The sequence below is a fragment of the Oryx dammah genome, unplaced genomic scaffold (assembly GCF_014754425.2).
Source record: "Oryx dammah isolate SB20612 unplaced genomic scaffold, SCBI_Odam_1.1 HiC_scaffold_27, whole genome shotgun sequence".
NCBI lineage: Eukaryota > Metazoa > Chordata > Mammalia > Artiodactyla > Bovidae > Oryx > Oryx dammah.
Genome location: NW_024070211.1, coordinates 44,569,178 through 44,582,145, shown reverse-complemented (window position 1 = coordinate 44,582,145; position 12,968 = coordinate 44,569,178).

Below are 12,968 nucleotides of genomic sequence, written 5' to 3'. Positions count from 1 at the left end.
GTATCACCTCACACCTATCAGAAAAGTTTCCATAAAAAAAGAATACATACAAAAAATACTGGGGAAGATGTGGAGAACAAGAACCCTTGTACGTTGTTGGTAAGAAGATAAACTGGTACAGTCATTGTCGAAAACAGTATAGCAGTTTCTCAAAAACTAAAAATAGAACTACCATATGATCCAGCAATTTCACTCCTGGGTGTACATATCAGAAAACAATAAAAACACTAATTTGAAAAGAGACATGTATCCCAATGTTCATAGCACCATTGTTTACAGTTGCCAAGATATGGAAGCAACTTAGGTGTCCAGGGCTTCCCTGAAGGCCCAGAAGGTAAATAATCTGCCTGCAATGTCGGAAACCCGGGTTCAATCCCTGGACAAGGGAATGGCAACCCACTCCAGTATTCTTGCCTGGAGAATCCCATGGACAGAGGAACCTGGCAGGCTACAGTTCTTGGGGTCAGAAAGAGTCAGACATGACTGAGCAACTAACACTTCTACTTCTACTTACTAAATGTCCATCAATAGACAGATGGATAAATAATATATGGTGTATATATACATACAATGGAATACTACTCAGCCATAATAAAAGAATGAACTTTGTCATTGGCAACAATATAGTTGGACTTGGAGGTTATTTTGCTAAGCAAAATAAGCCAGAGAAATACAAATACTGTATGGTATCACCTATAACCGGAATTTAAAATAAAGCAAACTAGGGAATATAACAAAAAGAAAACAGACTCAGATATAGAGAAAAAAACTAGCAGTTACTAGTGGAGAGAGGAAAGAGGGGAGGGGAAAATAGGGGTAGGAGATTAAGAGGTACAAACTCCTATGCATAAAATAAACTGCAAGGATATATTGCACATCACAGGGAATATAGCCAATGTTTTAAAATAACTATAAGTGGTGTATAACCTTTAAAAATTATTGTACATGTGCAACTTATACAATATTCTACATGAACTATATCTCAATGATAAATAAATCTTAAAAATCCCTCTATTTGTTAAATCAGGTTCCCCACAAGAAAAAAATTACCACATCTCATAGCGCTGACCATTCAGGTATGACCAAAATTAAATCCCTTACGATTATACAGTAGAAGTGACAAACAGATTCAAGGGATTAGATCTGATAGACAGACTGCCTGAAGAACTATGGATGGAAGCTCATGACATTGTACAGGAGGTGGTGATCAAGACCATCTCCAAGAAAAAGAAATGCAGAAAGGCAAAATGATTGTCTGAGGAGGCCTTACAAATAGCTGAAAAGAAGAGAAGTGAAAGGTAAAGGAGAAAAGGAAAGATATAGCCATCTGAATGCAGAGTTCTAAAGAATAGCAAGGAGAGATAAGAAAGCCTTCCTCAGTGATCAGTGCAAAGAAACAGAGAAAATCAATAGAATGTTAAGGACTAGAGATCGCTTCAAGAAAATCAGAAATACCAAGGGAACATATACAAAGATGGGCACAATAAAGGACAGAAATGATATGGACCTAACAGAAACAGAAGATATTAAGAAGTGGCAAGAATACACAAAAGAACTATACAGAAAAGATCTTAATGGCCCAGATAACTATGATGGTGTGATCATTCACCTAGAGCCAGACATCCTGGAGTGTGAAGTTAAGTTGGCCTTACAAAGCATAAAGAGGTGATGGAATTCCAGCTGAGCTATTTCAAATCCTAAAAGATGATGCTGTGAAAATGTTGCACTCAATATGCCAGCAAATTGGGAAAACTCAGCAGTGGCCACAGGACTGGAAAAGGTCAGTTTTCATTCCAATCCCAAAGAAAGGCAATGCCAAAGAATGTTCAAACTACTGCACAATTACACCCATCTCACACGGTAGCAAAGTAATGCTCAAAATTCTCCACGCTAGGCTTCAGCACTACGTGAACCAATAACTTCCAGATGTTCAAGCTGGATTTAGAAAAGGCAGAGGAACCAGAGATCAAATTGCCAACATCCATTGGATAACAGAAAAGCAAGAGAACTCCAGAAAAACATCTACTTCTGCTTTACTGGCTATGCCAAAACCTCTGACTGTGTGGATCACAACAAACTGTGGAAAATTCTTTAAGAGATGGTTATACCAGACCACCTGACCTGCCTCCTGAGAAACCTGTTTGCAGGTTAAGAAGCCAACAGTTGGTACAGGACTTGGGACAATGGACTGGTTCCAAACTGGGAAAGGAGTACGTCAAGTCTGTATATTGTCACCCTGCTTATTTAACTTATATGCAGAGTACATATAATGTACATATGATGTGAAATGCTGGGCTGGATGAACCACAAGCTGGAATCAAGACTGCTGGGAGATATATCAATAACCTCAGATATGCAGATGACACCACCCTTATGGAAGAAAGTGAAGAGGAACTAAACAGCCTCTTGATGAAAGTGAAAGAGGAGAGTGAAAAAGCTGACTTAAAACTCAACATTCAACAAACAAAGATCACGGCATCTGGTCCCATCATTTCATGGCAAATAGATGAGGATACAATGGAAACAGTGACAGACTTTATTAATTTTCTTGGACTCCAAAATCACTGCAGATGGCGACTGCAGCCATGAAATTAAAAGACGCTTGCTCCTTGGAAGAAAAGCTATGACCAACCTAGACAACATATTAAAAAGCAGAGACATTATTTTGCCAACAAAGGTCCATATAGTCAAAGCTATGACTTTTCCAGTAGTCATGTATGGATGTGAGAATTGGACTATAAAGAATGCTGAGTGCCGAAGAATTGATGCTTTTGCACTGTGGTGTTGGAGAAGACTCTTGAGAGTCCCTAGGATTACAAGGATATCAAACCAGTCAATCCTAAAGGAAATAAGTCCTGAGTATTCATTGGAAGGACTAGTGCTAAAGCTGAAGCTTCAATAGTTTGGCCACCTGATGTGAAAAACTGACTCACTGAAAAGACCCTGATGCTAGGTAAGACTGAAGGGAGGAGGAGAAGGGATCAGAGGATGAGATGGTTGGGTGGCATCACCAACTTGATGAGTTTGAGCAAGCTCTAGGAGTTGGAGATGGATAGGGAAGCCTGGTGTGCTGCAGTCCATGGGGTTGCAAAGAGGCAGACATGATTGAGAGACTGAACTGAACTGCTAGCACTGAAGCCAATGAATAAATGTGAGATACAATGAAGTCTGCATTAGTTTTAAAGAGGATGTCCAAATCTGACCAGCATCTCCTCTAATCTGAAGCAGGTTTGGTTTTGGCAAATTGAGTAGGTTCTGAAGAACAATTCCAATAATTTATCACTAACTTGAAGACGTGAATTCTTGTGCAAGCACAGCCAGACTTAAGGAGACAGTTTACTTGGCCTGTCTTCCTATATTATCATATGCTTGCAAAGAAGACTACTGAAGAACAGATCATTGTGTTTATGGTGGGAAATGTTTGTTTTAAGCTCTTCTGGTTTCTATGAAGGGAAATTTTCTATAAATATTCCCAGCCTCTTGCCCTTTCTCTCCTACAGTGAGAAACCTGACGGGTGAATTAATCACTGGTCCACATTTCTTGACTGAGTAGAGCTAATCTATCAAGCCAGAGAATTAGTGAATTAGGTCTTTTTTTAACCTCTAATCTACCACTTGCAACCTAATCAGAATGAGGTAAAAGTCTTAGGCAAGTGTGTCTATTATGAAGACCCAAACTTTCCCTTGAATGGGCTATTTCAGGTATGGACTAGGAGACAGAAATATTAAAAGACCATTGATATGATACACATACTCTAACAGTTCTCTCAATATTAAAGGATATCTCCATCTGCCTAGGTCTTGACCACAATCAACCTTCAGTTCAGTTAAGTTGCTCAGTCGTGTCGACTCTTTGAGACCCCATGAATTGCAGCACGCCAGGCCTCCCTGTCCATCACCAACTTCCGGAGTTCACTCAAACTCACGTCCATTGAGTCCGTGATGCCATCCAGCCATGTCATCCTCTGTCGTCCCCTTCTCCTCTTGCCCCCAATCCCTCCCAGCATCACAGTCTTTTCCAGTGAGTCAACTCTTCGCATGAGGTGGCCAAAGTACTGGAGTTTCAGCTTTAGCGTCATTCCTTCCAAAGAAATCCCAGGGCTGATCTCCTTCAGAAGGGACTGGTTGGATCTCCTTGCAGTCCAAGGGACTCTCAAGAGTCTTCTCCAACACCACAGTTCAAAAGCATCAATTCTTCGGCGCTCATCTTTCTTCACAGTCCAACTCTCACATCCATACATGACCATTGGAAAAACCATAGCCTTGACTAGACGGAGACTTAGGGATAACAAAAAGGTAAGAGGTATTATGTACTGGGCTCCCTAAACCCTACAACAGCCAGGGTGTTTTTAGTTCTCCCTGCCAAGGGGCAAGGCATGGCTGCAGAGAAACTGAACAACGAGCTGGTAGTGAACTTTGCACAGCAGACAAAAGCACCCTAGGATAATCACAGATTAATCTGTATTCACCTGCCTCTGGAACCAGTGACTACACATGCTAAGGGAAACCGCTTAAAGAGAGCATATAAAAAGTGTCCCCAAGAAGCCAATTAAAGAAGAGATCACAATAAGATACCCATTCTCCTATGCAGCCTCTGAAACTGTTATTCCAAGATACAGGGATATATAATAACTACTTCCACTACTCTTGGGCAAAAAGCAGGCCAGAACAGAACTGCTCTTTCCAACAATAACATGCAAAATAAATAACATGAAAAAGTAGCACTACAGGAAACGAAAGTGAAACTGAAGTCGCTCAGTCGTGTCGTGTCCAGCTCTTTGCGACCCCATGGACTGCAGCCGATTTTCCAGGCAAGGATACTGGAGTGGGGTGCCATTTCCTTCTCCAGGGGATCTTCCCAACCCAAGGATCGAAATCGGGTTTCCAAAGCGGCTGAGCCACCGGGGAAGCCCCAAGAAAAGAAGGAGGGATCACAAAGCGAGAAAGGGGAAAGAGACATACATCTGAAAACCTGCTTCATAGAACAGGTTTAAAGAAAAACTGGTCTGCCTGAAGATACATGGAACAAACTCCATAAAAGAGATTTTTTTAGTAAGAGCTAAAGGAAGCTAAATATATAAAGAAAAATAAGAAAAAAACACCAGAGGACTCAAAATAACATTAGAAACAATTCCAAGTAGAATAGATACTTCAGAAAACTAAGTTAAGAATACTGATGACAAACCTGGGAAGATCATTCAGAACGAAGATTATAAGATAAAGGTGGTTAGATTTAAACAAAGTGGTTAGACAGAACAAAATGATGTATAGGTTTGGAATATAAACAATTGAGATCTAATCTATGTAACACTCGTGGACAGAGAAAGACAGATACATGGAAAAGCCAAAATATTCAAGAATACAAAGCTGAAAACTGAAGGGGTTCATCGTGTTCCAGGTAAAGTCAATACAGAATGATCAAGAATAAGATATACTGTGGAATGTTGCTGAATTTTAAGGGTAAAGAAAGAATGCTACTAGGATCTAGACAAAAAAAAGAGGACCACCTACAAGTTAAATTATTTATCCTGACCTCAGGCATCTCCTCAGCCACATTACATTATGGATAAAAGTGAGACTGTACAGTGTTGAGGGTAAAAGAATATGACATGGAATTTTCTACATAACTGTAATACAATTTTAATGGATATATACCATTTCATTTGTATGGATGTACTATAATCTACTTGACTGGTCTGTTATTGATGGATATTTAGACTGCTTCTAGATTTTATTATTTCAAACCACACTGAAATTAATAAACATACATGTATTATTTAAAATACATATTAAGTGTACTATAAAATTAATTCCTGGACAGGTAAGGGCTGAATCAAGAGTTCATGCATTAAAAAAAACTTTAAACCTAAAGTGATATTTGCAAATGACTGACTCAATAAGGGCGAAATCATCATCATCATCATAATGAAGAATTACATAGAAAGCAAATATTGGATGCGAGCAGAAGTTTGAAAAGTCTGACTTCAGAAAAAAGGAAACACATAACATATGAAAGAAAAACACAATGGAAAAGGGTATGAGGATATTATATAACAAAAGCCAGTTCACATGAGGAAATCTTTCCAGTCACAGATATACTGAAAAGTCTTTCACACACCCCATCTGTTGTTGTTAAAAATTTAAAGGAGGCACAATGAGTATTGAGAAAGGTAAACAACAAAGGAAAGGGGAAAATTTTTTAATAAAAAGCATGTACTACTACACAATGAAATATAGAGTTTGACAGTACAGAACAAAACAATACTGCTTTATATCTGATATTTAATATTTTGTCCTAGTTCCGTTATTGGTATAAATTTTATTGCTTTATAATAAATATTTCTAAAAAAATACGGCTTCCTAGTTTTTCCACCAGTCTTATGTTTGCAGTTTTTACACTTTGGACTGGCTGATCTCTGAGCAACCACCTAACCCTAACATTAATTACTGTTAATTAGAACAATTTCTTGCACATAACTGTTTCAACGTCAAGATGTACAATAATTTTGCACTAATAAATACAAAAAATTTCAAAGAATACTGGATATGTCAGGCAAATACGAATACAAAAGCGACTAGAAAGTTTGGTCATATAAAAAATATATACATACCATTGGATGATGTTTATTTGGCCAGTAAATTATTAGTATAATTAACTCCTACTAAAGGATGAGGCACCTGTGGCTACTGCATAAATATTGATATGAAGATCATTAAAGGAATATAACGTTACAGTACGTTAACTGAGTCAGAACCAAATAAATCAATACATACTTAGAAAAAACCCCAAACCATGGTTAAACGTTATCTTCCCAATAAGCTATTCCACAGTGATCCACAGCTTATGATCGTTTTTATGCTCCGTGCATTAAGATAATCTATTACTTGAAAAATAACCCCACCCCCTCTACTGGCAAATCCACAGCATCGCGGTTTAATTGCCAGGATGGATTTTTTTTTCCTCCCCTCTCCATCTTTCTCGGAGCATCAGGTATATAACTGCTGACAGCCTTGGGCACTGACCAGGTGATCCGAGTTTCCATGACCGCCTAGGATCGGTCCTTGGCGCTGGGATAAAGGCCTCGGGCTGCAGGATTTGTGCGCCGGAACTCTTTGCAGCTCCTGCCGGCCGCACTTCGTCTTAAACCGCGCCTTGACTTAGGTTGTGTTTTTACCCATTGCTAGCCATTTCGTTTCTAAAGAAGACATTCCCATTACAAAATAACGACAGGAAAATAACAAGATAAAAAGGAGGTCAGCAGGAAAGCACCTAAAGGCCGGGAGCATCTGCTTCTAATGGAAGCGACCTCCACCTTCGAGAGAAATCACTCAATCAAGCCTCAGGCCCCGGCGCTCCTTCGCTCCTCTGGGGGAGCGTGGGCGGGACTCCCTCAGTCCCGAGGGGACGCAGGCAAGCCTAAAACCACTGCCAGCCCGATCTGCCCAGAGGAAGCCCGGAGGAGCTCGGCCAGGACCCCGTCCAGGAGGGAGGCCGCAGGGGCTGGGGTCCCCAAGGGAACCGGGAAGGCCGGCGAGGCCCCGAGAGACAGCGCGCGCGCGTGGCGGGCGCCTCCCGCCGGCGCAGCCACCCAGGGGTGTCGCCATGGGAACCGAGGGTTTGGCCTCCGGGCCCAGGTCGGCCGCGGAGGGCGCGGCCCTTCCGCCGCCCCGCAGGATGGGAGCCCGAGAGGCCGCCGCCGACACTCACCTCGACGTCGGAGTCGCGGCGCGCCCGTCCTCTGCCGCCTCGGGTCCCGCTCGGCCGCGCGGGGGTCGTTCCCTGTGCCGGTTCCTGCCGCCGCCGCCGCCGCCGCCGGGGCGCTCCCGCAGCCGGTGCCCCTCCGCACCAGAGCGTGGAGGTGTCGGGCTCCCGCCGCGGGAGGCGGGAGATTTAAACGCTGCGGCCTGGCGCACGCGGGAGCCGCGCTGCCCTCGGCGCCTCGGCCCGGCGTCCTCCGCGTTCACGCCTCTCGGGCTCCCGCCTAACCCCGAGCCACGGAGGCCCCGGCTCTTAGCCGGTTCTTGAAGAAACTCCGGGACCCTCTCTGCTCCTCCTTTCCGGAATCCCTCTAATAAAGTGAAATGACAAACACCGAATCGTTAAGGTCCTTGAGTGGGCGACTTCCGAGGCGTGGGGAAGTAGAGGGAATTCTGCGCTCGTTTTCTGAGCCGGGGACCCCGCCGCCTCCCAGCCCCACTGCACCTTGCGGGTGCTGCGCTGCCACCCCTGCGGGGACAGAAGCTTCTGAGCCCTGGTCATCCCTGAGTCCTCGGGCGCTTCTCATCACGCGTGGCGGCACGCGAAAAACGTTCACCTACTGTATAGCTTATTTAAAAGTGTAAAGAGGATTAAGTCAGCGATTTAATAACTGACCTGAGATGCACATTTGTGCCTGAGTGCTCAGTAATGTCTGTCTGCGACGCCATGGACGGTAGCTCCGCCAGGTTCCTCAGTCCATGGGATTTTCTAGGCAAGAATACTGCAGTGGGTAGCCATGCTCTTCTGGGGATCTTCCCCCTACACCGAGGGATCGAACTCTTCTAAGCCACTGGGGAAGCCCCAACTTAACCACAGTTTGTCATAAATTAATCTTCAAGAATCAAAGGTAAGATTTGCACCTAAAAACCTCAAGAAAAAATATTGGAAATAAGGCAAAAGTAAAATTTTGTTATTGGTAGAAGACAATTTAAATTGCCCTGGGTCTTGGTTGCAGCATGTGGTATCTGTAGGTTGTGGCCCGTGGGATCTAGTTCCCTGACCAGGGAACAAACCTGGGTCCTCTGCTTTGAGAGCATGGTCTTAGCCACTGGACTACCAGGGAAGTCCCAAAGTGCTTTATTTTTAAACGTTAACAAAAGTTATCAACTTGAAAACTTTACAAAATATGAATTAGTCACAGCTGTGACATATGGGCTAGCAAGGGAAAAAAACGAAGTGGTAAATAAAGTCTATAACATTATGAAAAACATAAACATGGGGTGAGATTCTAGAATATTATTACAAAGTACTTAGCTTTAAAAATTTGGGGGTAAAAGGTTTTATAATAAGAAAAAGGGTAAGCTATTTATACTACAGAGCTAATTTGGACTGAAAATTAAGTCTTTAGACCAGGAATTCTAACCCTGAGATATATGAGGTTTCAAGGTGAATACATGAAATAATATGCAAAAATTTGGCTTTTTTTTAAGAAAAAAATCTTCAGCTTTCCTCAGAATCTCACAGTCCAGATCGTTAAAAGGCTAAGAGTTATAATTTGTCAAATATGATGTTTGCTGTAATTCCACAGATCTTTCCTGACTCAGGAGTCCCTCCTAAAGGCATACTTCTACTCTCAAATTCAACTACTCTACTGTATTTACCTGCCTGTCTCTCCATTAGGTGCTTCTCCGTATGCATGTCAATAGCCTTATCTATTAGCACAGTGCCTAATGCACACTTCCTTATGGATGAATGTTTATTCAATTAATAAATGAACAGAAAGGATAGCTAACTAACAAGTATACAATGTTAATTACCTAAAAAGAACTGAACACCTTTCTCCCCAAAGAATAAATGTTTCTAACATGGTAAGCAAGATGACTTCAAAACTGTTACTATCAGCACAGTAAGTTTCTTGGGATATTTTAGAAAGTGCTTATTCCAACTGGATGAAGTTTAACTCAAGAGGATATTCAACTCATAGCTTCTACAGGTCAACCTGAAGCAGAGAAAGGGCCTCCAAAGAACACAGTAGGAAGTCAGGGTAGTGACTCTAGGGCCAAAACTGTCGGTTTGGCTCAATTAGGGAAAATTACCAAGAGATATACAATATCTCTGAGCCAAATAATGTAGCATTTACACATCACTTTGCTTTACAGGTCACTAAGAAAAGTGTGCAATTGGGAGCACAGTAGAGGAAAGATGTCGTCAAGCAAGGTAGAGCTACTGACACTCCTGGTCAGGAATCAGGTCTTCTCACTCATGGTGTTGGATTGATAAGAACTATTTAAATGTCTTTGTACAAATCCCTTAAAAATGAGGCAGCAGCAGTAGTTAAAATTTAGTGTTTCATTAGAAGAAAAAAACCCTTTTTTATAAAATGAAAGGATTTAACACAGTGAAAATACTTTATATGGGAGGGTTTAATTTCATTAAGAATCGACAAACATTCAGAGAACTGCTATTTCCTTCAACATACTAATAGATTTATCCCAGGATAAGCAGTGTTTTCCTCCATTTCAGGCTTCCACAAGCTAATTAGAAAAGCGGACCGTTAGGTGGCTTGGAATGTGGAGATCCACAATCTAGGATCCCAACCTGGAGTCCAGATTTCCTTAGTGAGCAATGATCTTTACTTTGATTTTTGCATCATCAAGCCTCTGGTTGTTGTTCAGTCGCTCAGTTGTGTCTGACTCTTTGCGACCCCATGGACTGCAGCGTGCCAGCCTTCCCTGTCCATCATTTCTTGGAGTTTGCTCAGACTCATGTCCATTGAGTTGTTGATGCTATCCAACCATCTCATCTTCTCCCCTTCTCCTCCCGTCTTCAGTCTTTCCCAGCATCAGGGTCTTTTCCATTGAGTTGGCTCTTTGCATCAGGTGCCCAAAGGTTCAGCTTCAGAATCAGTCCTTCCAATGAATGTTCAGGGTTGATAAACCTTTAGGATTGACTAAAGCATGGATTAGGATTGATAAGCCTCCAGTTAACATCCCAAATAAAACATCAATTGATATGAGAAAACACATTAAGAATTCTACCCTCCTGTTTTATTCTTTAGGATTAGGGACCTGTTGAACCTGATGTCATGAAGCCTGATGCAATGGAAATAGCTCCAGTTCTTCCAGGTGTTCCACTTTCTTTGTAATCGGATTTTATCAAGGAAGTCAGAAGCAGTAGGTCAGTGGCAGTCAGTCAGAGTGTGGAGAAACTATCTCCCTCATGCTCATCCTAGTAATTACTTACACATGGCAAGGTGAGTATGCTTACTTTCCCATACTGCATTTTTGTTGATTCTATAAGGCTAGAATTAGTATTAGTGAAATGAATTGTTTAAAATGTGAATTGTTAAGAGACATAAAAAGGTATTTCCTCCTCCTGAAACAATCATTGAACTTTATTTGGTGTTAGTAAGTCCCAGGCATATAGCTAGCTATACATAGAATTGACATGTTGTAAACTTTCTATCAGATTGTACCTAACCAAGATAATTTTCCTGTAGTCTTTATTATTCGGAAACATGTCCCTGATCTCTGTGACTAATTGGTTGTATACCTTCACACTAGATATTAAACCTGTTTGGGTTGAGGTTTCCTTTAACATGAATAACATGATAATTAAAATTGATATGAATAACAGGATAATTTTCAAAGTTCCTATTTTGCTTATATTTCACAATTCCTATGTGAAAATATAGCAATAGATCTTGAAAGTATACATTTACATATTATTATGGTAATACATTAAGTGGTATACTAAAATCAAGATCAATTCTAAAGGCAAAAACATGCAAAGCTGAACATGGTAATTTGGTACCAAATAAATGCCCCTTATATTTGTATACAATCTTTCTTTCATCTAGGTGAAGACATTTTTCCCACTTACTCGTCACATGTATAAAGAAAAATTGTTCTTATGCATGACTTAAGGACAGGCAGAATTTGTATGATTAAGAGCTTGAGCTCTAACTGAGGTAAGTCCAAATTCGGATTCTTATTCTGCTATTTACTGGCTGCATGAAATCTGGTCAAATAACTTGACCTCTCTAGCAAATATTCTTCTTTAAAATAAAGATCTTTTATTTTAAAGGACTCAGTGCCTTCACTGCCATGGCAGGGGTTCAGTCCCTGGTGGGGGAACCAATATCTTGCAAGCCCCGCAGTGCAACCAAATAAAATAAATCTTTTAGTAGCCATGTCAGAAGATCGTTACAGAGGGATAGTTTTTTGCTGTTTTTATAGACACCATTGGAAGATAATACACTTCCTCAAACTTGGGAACCGATGGAACTAATATTGGAATAACAATAGTTAATCTAATTATATTAAACCAAAAAACCCCTTTCTACTAAGCTACATTAAAGATATATTTGGCTTCTGTAACATAACAATAAAACATGAATATGGTTACTAATAGAAGTCTACGATAGTTAAAAAATGTCAGTATTAAAGTGACTTAACAAAATTCCTGCTGATTTTATACCTGGCAGTTTCTGATTTGCAAAGTTTGGATATCATTTGTCAAATGGAACCTGATTCTAATTAGTGGCTTTTAAAATAAAACATATTAATTGAATACCCTTGCTCATGCATACTGTTAAAGTATCATTTTTTTTCCCTTTTAAGAATAGAAGGTTTGGTGTGTTTGTGTAGTTGCTCAGTCGTGTCCGACTCTTTGTGACCCTATGGACTGTAGCTTGCCAGGTTCTTCTATCCATGGGGATTCTCCTGGCAGAAACATTGGAGTGGGTTGCCATGCCCTCCTCCAGGGGATCTTCCCAACCCAGGACTCGAAGTGGGGTCTCCTGCATGGCAGGCGGATTCTTTACCAGCTGAGATAACAGGGAAGCCCAGAAGGTATGATAGTATATAACAAAGATTAATATTTTTCCTTATAAGCAAATGATTTTTCAAAACTATAACATTGGCCAACGCAATACACCAAAATAATTTTTATAAACAGGTTTCAATGTTATTATCAGAAGTTCCCAGATAGTTTCACTTTGTAGGGCTGTTTGTTCAAATGTGTATTTTATGTCAATTTAAAATTTGATTTGTACTTTCCTCCTGATAATGCTAAGAAGCATTCCAAAATATTATGCATTGTTGACAACAGTTCCAAAATGGTCATTCTAAATTCAAAGACTATGAAAAACATTGGGCATCTTATTCATAGAAAAGCTATTATATCATTTTATATAGAATAAAAATCTTAAGTAACTAAAATTTCTACTTTAATAATCTCTAGGTAATCATCACAGCCAGGTTTCATT